Source organism: Lolium rigidum, chromosome 5, assembly GCF_022539505.1.
Source record: "Lolium rigidum isolate FL_2022 chromosome 5, APGP_CSIRO_Lrig_0.1, whole genome shotgun sequence".
Lineage (NCBI taxonomy): Eukaryota > Viridiplantae > Streptophyta > Magnoliopsida > Poales > Poaceae > Lolium > Lolium rigidum.
In genome coordinates, this window is record NC_061512.1 from 216,589,808 (window position 1) to 216,599,111 (window position 9,304).

Below are 9,304 nucleotides of genomic sequence, written 5' to 3' on the forward strand. Positions count from 1 at the left end.
TGGTAGAGATAACGTCCTTCATGGGAGCTGCTCTTTGAAAGTCTGTTTGACAAGGGGGTTAGAGTACCCACTACCATTCGTTGACAACAACAAACACCTCTCAAAACTTTACTTTTATGCTCTCTATATGATTTCAAAACTTGAAAAGCTCTAGCACATGATTTAATCCCTGTTTCCCTCTGCGAAGGGCCTTTGTTTTACTTTATGTTGAGTCAGTTTACCTACTTCCTTCTATCTTAGAAGCAAACACTTGTGTCAACTGCGTGCATTGATTCTTACATACTTGCTTATTTGCACTCATCATATTACTTTGTGTTGACAATTATCCATGAGATATACATGTTGAAAGTTGAAAGCAACTGCTGAAACTTAAATCTTCCTTTGTGTTGCTTCAAAACCTTCTATTAAGAATCTATTGCTTTATGAGTTAACTCTTATGCAAGACTTGTTGATGCTTGTCTTGAAAGTACTATTCATGAAAAGTCTTTGCTATATGATTCGATTGTTTAGTCATTATCTATTTGTTAACAAACTATAGACCATTGCTTTGAGTCACTTCATTCATCTCATATGCTTTACAATAGTATTCATCAAGATCATGTTGGTAGCATGTCACTTCAGAAATTATTCTTTTTATCGTTTACCTACTCGAGGGCGAGTAGGAACTAAGCTTGGGGATGCTTGATACGTCTCCAACGTATCTATAATTTCTTATGTTCCATGCTAGTTTTATGATAATACCTACATGTTTTATTCATACTTTATATCATTTTTATGCATTTTCCGGTACTAACCTATTAACAAGATGCCGAAGCGTCAGTTCTTGTTTTCTGCTGTTTTTTGGTTTCAGAAATCCTACACAGGAAATATTCTCGGAATTGGACGAAACAAAAGCCCACGGCCCTATTTTCCACGGAGGATTCCAGAACATCATCGAAGAAGAGTCGGAGGCGGCCAACAGGGGGGCCACCCCATAGGGCGGCGCGGCCCTACCCCTTGGCGCGCCCAGGTGTGGGGAGCCCACCCCCTGGCTCCCCCGACGCTGCCTCTTCGCCTATATATTCCTTCGTATAGGAGAACCCTAGTACCGAGAGCCAAAATACGAGAAAGGTTCCTGAGACGCCGCCGCCGTCAACCCCATCTCGGGGGGTTCTGAAGATCACCTCCGACACCCTGCCAGAGAGGGGAATCATCACCGGAGGGCTCTACATCACCATGCCAGCCTCCGGACTGATGCGTGAATAGTTCATCCTTGGACTATGGGTCCATAGTAGTAGCTAGATGGTTGTCTTCTCCTATTGTGCCATCATGCTTAGATCTTGTGAGCTGCCTATCATGATGAAGATCATCTTATTGTAATGCTACATGTTGTGTTTGTTGGGATCCGATGAATATGGAATACTACGTCAAGTTGATTATTGATCTATCATATATGTTATTTATGATCTTGCATGCTCTCCGTTGCTAGTAGAGGCTCTGCCAAGTTGATACTTGTAACTCCAAGAGGGGTATTTATGCTAGATAGTGGGTTCATGCCTCCATTGAATTTGGGACAGTGACAGAAAGTTCTAAGGTTGTGGATGTGCTGTTGCCACTAGGGATAAAACATCAATGCTTTGTCTAAGGATATTTGTATTGTTTACATTACGCACCATACTTAATGCAATTGTCTGTTGTTTGCAACTTAATACTGGAAGGGGTGCGGATGCTAACCCAAAGGTGGACTTTTTAGGCATAGATGCATGCTGGATAGCGGTCTATGTTCTTTGTCGTAATGCCCTAAGTAAATCTCATAGTAGTCATCATGATATGTATGTGCATTGTTATGCTCATCTCTATTTGTCAATTGCCCAACTGTAATTTATTCACCCAACATGTTATTTATCTTATTGGAGAGACACCACTAGTGAACTGTGGACCTCGATCCATTCTTTTACATCTAAAATACAACCTACTGCAATCATTTGTTCTCTTGTTGTTCTTCGCAAACAAACATCATTCATCCACACTATACGTTTAATCCTTTGTTTTCAGCAAGCCGGTGAGATTGACAACCTCACCGTTACATTTGGGGCAAAGTATCTGTGATTGTGTTGTGCAGGTTCCACGTTGGCGCCGGAATCCCTGGTGTTGCGCCGCACTACACTCCTTCGCCATCAACCTTCAACGTGGCCTTCATGACTCCTACTGGTTCGATAAACCTTGGTTTCTTGCGAGGGAAAACTTGCTGCTGTACGCATCATACCTTCCACTTGGGGTTCCCAACGGACGTGTGCTTTACCGTCACAAGGAGCTACTTCGGCACGTTGCAAGACCGTCACGCATAGCGCAGTCGCCGCCGCCGACGAGCCGCGAGTTCTGCGCCGCGCGCGCATCGCCGACGCCTCTTCAACGCGCTCCACGCCGCACCGCCGCCGCCTCATGCCACGGCAGCACCACCTTATCGCAGCCGCTCGCCACGCCCGCAGCCGTCGCCGAGGACAAGGGCAGCGTGCGGCGCGTGCCCGAGACGCTCGACAGCAAGGTCCACAGCAGCAGCGGCAACCTCGCCGCGCCGCTCCCCTTGGTCGGGGACCACGCCCAGGGCTAGGACTCGGACTCCGACTCCGACTATGAGGACGACGAGCGCCTACGCCGCGCCGCCGCCAGCAACTACCCCCATCAACGCCACCCCCGAGGAAGCCGAAGAAGGGGGCGGTCTCGTCGCCACTGACTCCAACCAAGGGGGATTCGAGGCAGCCGCCACCTGATCTCGCATCATCGCCACCGGATCCGTGAAAAATGTCGAAAAAATTGAATCTTTCTCACGGATCCAGATTTGGTGTGGAGTTGGAGATGTTCTTCTTATGACGGAGAGGTGGAGAAGGGGACGGGGATGGCGAGCGGAGGCGACGCGTGGTGTTAAGGCGCGTAGAGAGGAGGAGGAGGAGGAGAAGGGGACGGGTAGGGGAGCGGCGGCGACGGGGAAGGAGTCGCCACTGCGAGGAGTGGATGGGGACTGCGGACGTGGACCCGCGAGGAGTGGACGTGGTTGTGACTCGGGTCAGCGGCGTGGACGGGCGGGTAGAGAGTAGAAAGCGATAGGGGGTTTTGCGCAAGATTACGTGCGAGTTAATTAAAAAGGGACGAGGGGAGTACCTACTAATAAAGGAAGTAAGGTTTCTCCCCAAAATTTTCGTCCGTTTTTAAATTACCCCTAATTTTCGTCCAAATTACATGCCCTGCCACCGGGTAGTCAATGAAAAGAAAAAAAATTAACGGTTCGTTCTGTTTCCGTGGTACTCTGTTTCCGTGGTACTAGTACGGGCGAATCCTATACACCGACCAGGTCGGTGTATACGGAGTGCCGCACACCCGCCACGTACCTTTTGGCCCGGCCCATATCGCGTTAGTTGCTCTATGTTTCTTTCTTCTTCTTCGTGATCTTCGCAGCTGAGCGACCCGAGCGACTGAGGCTCCGTCCAGTCCGTCCCTCCGCCTCCGCCTTTTCGCCCGAGAGTACTGGTTCCTTCCTTCTTCTCTGGAGTACTGGTTCCTTGGGGTTGTGCTTCGTTCATCTCCGTCGATGGCGGAGGAAAGGTCAGTACCGTTCCATTCTTCTCCCCCTATGCGCAGTACTAGATTCGTTCTGATTTTAGGGGTTTCTTCGGATGATTTTGGGGGATCGGGGCGGTGCTGATTCGCTAGTATGTGCTCTGTTTCGAGATCCCCCTAGGCTTATTCGGTGGTCAGCCGCTGATCCCAAATCTCACACCCATGATAGCTTCAGTTCAACGTCTAGCAATTGCTTTTATAGTGATTTAGCCGTATGTTTCTATCCTTGTCTAGTTTATCTATTACTCTGTTTTTGCAAAGAGTTGCAAACATGTGCGAGTTGGTTGTGTCCAGTGACGATTATTATCTTCACTTTTTGGTTGAAACATAGTTCATTATGTCAACTAAATAATCTACCGTGAGGAGACACTTTTTTTTTTGTAATAAACAGTTCTACTGGTTGTGACAAAACATAACCATCTGTACTACTTTTTGTCCTAGTTTTTGGGGGAATGCTGACTGGATGTATAATTACTTTTTTATTTAAAGAATGCTCTATGAATTTTTCGTACATGTCTGTTATCCAGAAATGCAAAGGACAATTTTGTCTTTCTATATTCAGGAGGACCATTTGCATGCTCTTTTTTTTTAGCAAAGATGCTAAGATTTTTGTCATGATTTTTGTTCATGCAAAGATGCAACGAAGTGGTTTTTGTTACAGGCTAGTTGAAATTGCTGCCTCCAGTTTTTTCAGACAATTATAGGAAATTTTTCTTGGCATGCCAGGATGCTATTGGTCCTCTTAGAATCTGTTTTGAACTTTATATATTCCGTTTTTATGTTCAATTAAGGAAAAATATCATGCTACAAATTATTTTTCAATGTTTCGAATGGATTCTTGGAAGGAACCGTTCATTGCCAAGAATTCGTTCACGATTTTTTTTATAGTTCAAGCAGGGAAACCGTTCATGTTTTTACTAATGTTCAAGGTATGCCACTGTTCATGCCAAGATTTTTGTTCATTGTTTTTTAAATGTTCAAGGGTAGAAATCAGTTCAAGCTTTTTTGTTCAAGGAGAGAAACCGTCCATGCCATGAATCAGTGTTCGACGTAGTCTTTGTTAAACAAGGAAGCCGTTTCATGGCAAGAATCTGTTCGTGTTTTATTTTTTAGTTCAAGGAGGGAAACTGTTTATTCCAAGAATTCATTCATCGGATTTTTTTTCAAGGGAGAAAACCGTTCATGATAAGAATGCGTCCGTGCTTTATTATTTAGTTCAAGGGAAACCGTGCATGCCAAGATTCCGTTCATCGTAATTTTTTGTTTCAAGAAGGAAAACATTCATGCCAAGATGTTTAATTTTTTAGTTCAACGAGGGAAGCCGTTCTAGATAAGAATTTGTTCATGATTTATATTTTAGTTCAAGGAGGGAAACCGTTCATTCCAATAATCTGTTCATGGGATTTTTTTGTTCAAGGAAGGAAACCGTTCATGATTAAAATTCGTTCGTGCTTTTTAATTTAGTTCAACACGGGAAACCGTTCATAGCCAAGAATACGATCATTGGATTTATTTTAGTTCAAGGACGGAAACCGTTCATGATATGAAATTGTTCATGCTTTACTTTATTAGTTCAAGGAGGGAAACCGTTCATGCTAAGATTTCGTTCACGGAATTTTTTTAGTTGTAGGAGGGAAACCGTTGATGCTAAGAATCAGTTCGTGCTTTATTTTTTTAGTTCAAAGAGGGAAACCGTTCGTCCCAAGAATCGGTTCATCAGTTTTTTTTTGGTTCAAGGAAGGAAACCATCAATGCCGAGAATTCGTTCATTGTTTTTTTCGGTTTTAAGAAGGAAAACGTTCATGGCAATAATCTGTTCGTGTTAATTTTTTAGTTAAAGGAGGCACGTTCAAGATAAAAATATGTTCATGCTTTATTTTTCAAATGTTAGATTTCATTGATCAATGGATACTTATTGTCGCCAATTTCATTGATCAATCATTTGATGTACTCAATCCAGACAGCTCAATTGAAAAACTGGTTAACACTGTACGTGATTTCAGCGTCAAATATGTTCATGTGCCTAAACACAATTTCAGGTCATTCTTATACATTATATAACTTGCTAGTCTGTGTCTTTAATATATTATAATGCTTACTAGCATATTATTCCTTTTTCTAATGACTGCTAATAGATTCTGGGATATTTGTCATTCAATTCATTAGGTAGTATGACGAAAATCATTCTCAAATGTTAGATTCTAATTCTTTATCATTATTCAGTATTAACATTATGCATTGGTTTTACATTTATGATCTGACATGTCAGAAAAATTCCATACTACTTATACACCGGTTTTCATTTAATATATATGTGTGTTCAAAATAGGTCGACCTTCAAGCCATCCGTGAAATAATCACAAGTCAGATTGTGTTAAACAAGTTTAACGAGCATCAAGTTCCATTGGCTAGACAATTTATTGCTAAACATGTAAGTACATCTCTCTCTGTTCTCATTATGATTCTCTAAGCAGTCAGCAACACACTTTTATACAAAAAGATTACAATCGCAATTAAGATTTGCGATAAAACATCATAATGACTATTTACTTTGTTTCGTAGGCTCCACGCTTCCTTCATTGACCAAAATTCACATCTTCTTCTAGTAGTAAAAGATGAAAATCCACCAAAGTAAGTTTCTCATTATAGTCAGTCCATCAAATTCCTTTGTTCCAAAAAATTCTACAAAATTCATCTAGTGGTAACTTGTTTTCCCTATTTCATTTGGACATTGTATTACCAAGACAAGAACACACCAGCAGCTATCCAGGAAATGCTTCTCCTACAAGGCAAGAAGAGGCAGGCACATAACATTTGGGAATGAAAGCATGGAAAATTGAGTTTCAGTAAATCAGAACAATATTTATTTGTTAAGGGGATTAGGCAAAAAATAACAAATGGGCATGTGCTGTGTTTGAAGTGATAAACATGAATTCAGTGTACCTTGGGTGGAATTATTTCTGTCTATTCTTGTCAGAACATACTGTCAATATTTCCCATTCATGTGTTTCTCCCTATAGGAATTCATTTCACTACTTAGTTACAAACTGTATTCATGGTCACTACTTAGTTTCTAGGCACAAACTGTATTCGTGGTCATGCAGAAAAAGCCCTCCGATTCTAGAAGAAACAGTCACAGAGAATAAGCTAGCAACCAGCAAAACAGAAGAAAAGAAGCGATACTCCTGGTCGAGCGAAACAGCCTGAAACAAACTCAAACAGCGATACTGGGCCAAGCCCACAAACGACCAGTGGGGTGTGCGGGACCTGGTCGGCGCCGACCAGGTTGGCATATAGCACCTCCCCTCGTACGTGTTCTCTGATTGTGGCCTCCCTGGGCGGCTGGGCCTAGCCCAACTGCCTCGCTCAACGTCCTTGACCGGGTACAACACCAAAATCCATCCCGTCCCCGAACCTCCACGCGGACGCACGCCTCCTCTCGCCTAGGGTTCTTCCCCAAATCCCCGATGCCGTTGCGATGTTGCTCTGGTGGTGGTGCCGCCGGCCCTTCCCGCCGTATTCAGGCAAAGCATCCGGCCGATTTCCGACGTGGCTCCATCTGGCCCACGATTGCCGACCCGCCTCCGAGCCATAGCTCCGCTGTCCTGACCTGCTCCAGGACCGGGGCCACGCTGCCGGTGGAGACAGGGAGACCTGGTCGAGTTGTCCTCCTTGACCGCGACCTGCTCCTCGCCATGGGAGACTAGGAGGCTGCCGTTAAGGCCGTCTTTATGCGCACGGTGTCTGTTGCGTCCTGACTCCTGATGCAGTAGTGGCTTTGCATTGCTGGGCTCAACGCCGCAAATTAACTTCATCCAGGGGAAGGCTATCTGCTCGCTTTGCTTTTTATTGAGCGATCAGTACGAGACTGGTGATTGCTACCAGGAGTACACAAGTAGATCATTGACTCTGAGCAAGCGTGAGCTCATTTAGTACTTTACAACTGTGGTGAGTTGGCACCATCTTCAGTTCGAATGCAGCTATTCGTATCTCTCAGTATGATAACAACCACAAATTAGTTTAGAGCTGGGCGAGGTCGGCATCACCTCCGCGCGGAGTACTGGAATACCATGGCGAGGGGCATGAGTGAGGCCGGACTGGGTCGATCCGCGTAGTACTGGAATACTATGTTGCAGTACATTATTGGGAGCCAGTAGTATGGCATGGCAAGACTCGTATGGATCTCTGACGGCAGAATTTGTAGCTATTGCCGCCGGCTTGTTTTTCGCAGGAAGAAAAGAAAGCAAACAATGAAGAAAAGAAACGGCTCGTGCTGACAGGATAAGAAAGCACTCAGGCTCATATTAGTGTTATTTTTTTTGATAAAGTAAATTAAAATAGTAGGTTAAGTAAAAGTAAATTAAAATTCAGTATAAAATAGTATAGAAAATAGTTAGGGTTTTGTTTGTATAGACTATTGTGTTGTACCAATTTGATAGTTACAAAAAACTAACAAATATATATCGTTAAAAATAGAGTTCAATGTAGATGGTTCATCGGAAGAGGCGGATTCTTTAAAGAGCTATTCAAATTCATATATAAAGACTTAAATTCACCGCTTTCATTGGACTCTCTAATGAGAGAAGTTGTTGATCATGTTATGTGGGAGGAGTGAATCAGCAAAGAGCGAACTGTTGCTAGGGTTATATAAAACAATTGTAAAATATTCAAACTTTATTATTTTGGTTTTATAATAAACATGAAAATGGAGGAGGGCATTATAAATATAAGAACATAGCAAAATATACCAGGTACTCATCTCCTCCGACACAAGAACAAGGGACGACACGGACCTGGAGGAAGACCAGAACCCCAAAACCCCATACTAATCAACTAATATAGAAATTAAGTTTTCATATTTGTTCTCAAATATGAATCAAGGATTATCAACATTTTCATGTTCAATTTAATTGAACTAAACGTAATGTTGATCACACAGTCAATAATTTTTGCTCTTCCGCCGCAACGCGCGGGCACTTTCCTAGTTAGTAGGTAAAGATTACAACTGGGAGTTTGGGAGTTCAGAGTTCGAGGATTAACCTAATTCTCGGTTAAAAGACCCTAGTGAACAAAGGGGATTTTTCGATACAAGAATGTACAAGATTAGCACAAAAGAATTCAGAAAACAAATAGACAGGGTGATACAAATATGTTCTCCGGCGCAGGTTCCCTCGAAAAATATATTCAGATCGGTGCGGGTTCCGGCGAAATGGTTGGAAGCCCATCCCATCTCCAGGACGATTAATTTGTATTGTTGTACGACTATCAGATATATTTTTTTAAGATAAAAAGACAAAACGACATTAAGTTAATAAAACTAGTCATACTGAGAGTAACATAGAGTAATAACATCTCCACCGGCGCCCCCCAAATAGGACCGGCGAGGTCGACGAAGTTCTCGCCATGGTCCATGGCGGACCACACCTCCGACTGCCGCCGGTTGAGCGTGATTTGCCGGTAGTCCTCCTCGACAGACCGGCCGACGATGAGGTGCATCCCCGGGAAGTCCTCCGGGTCATCGCCGCCACGGAAGGCCGCTTGCGCCTCCGCCTCCATCTCCCACCATTTCTTCTTCGCCGGTGGAGGTGGTGGTGAGTCCGCAAGGTCCTCCTCCTTCGGGCGGCGGCGTTGAAGCGACCCCGACGTCCTCCGAGCCGGAGCAGAAGCGGTGCGCCGCAGGTCGTCGTGGATGACGCGCCGCCCGTAGGAG

The 9,304-nt window shown here is 43.9% G+C and overlaps 1 long non-coding RNA gene across 1 annotated transcript; it reads left to right on the plus strand.

Annotated features, from left to right (window-relative positions):
• Positions 1 to 3,449: 3,449 nt before the first annotated feature.
• LOC124651152 lies at positions 3,450 to 6,570 on the plus strand. Its single transcript, XR_006987295.1, has 4 exons — positions 3,450 to 3,579; positions 5,924 to 6,025; positions 6,157 to 6,225; positions 6,339 to 6,570. It is a non-coding gene; the product is annotated as an uncharacterized LOC124651152 (long non-coding RNA).
• Positions 6,571 to 9,304: the final 2,734 nt, after the last annotated feature.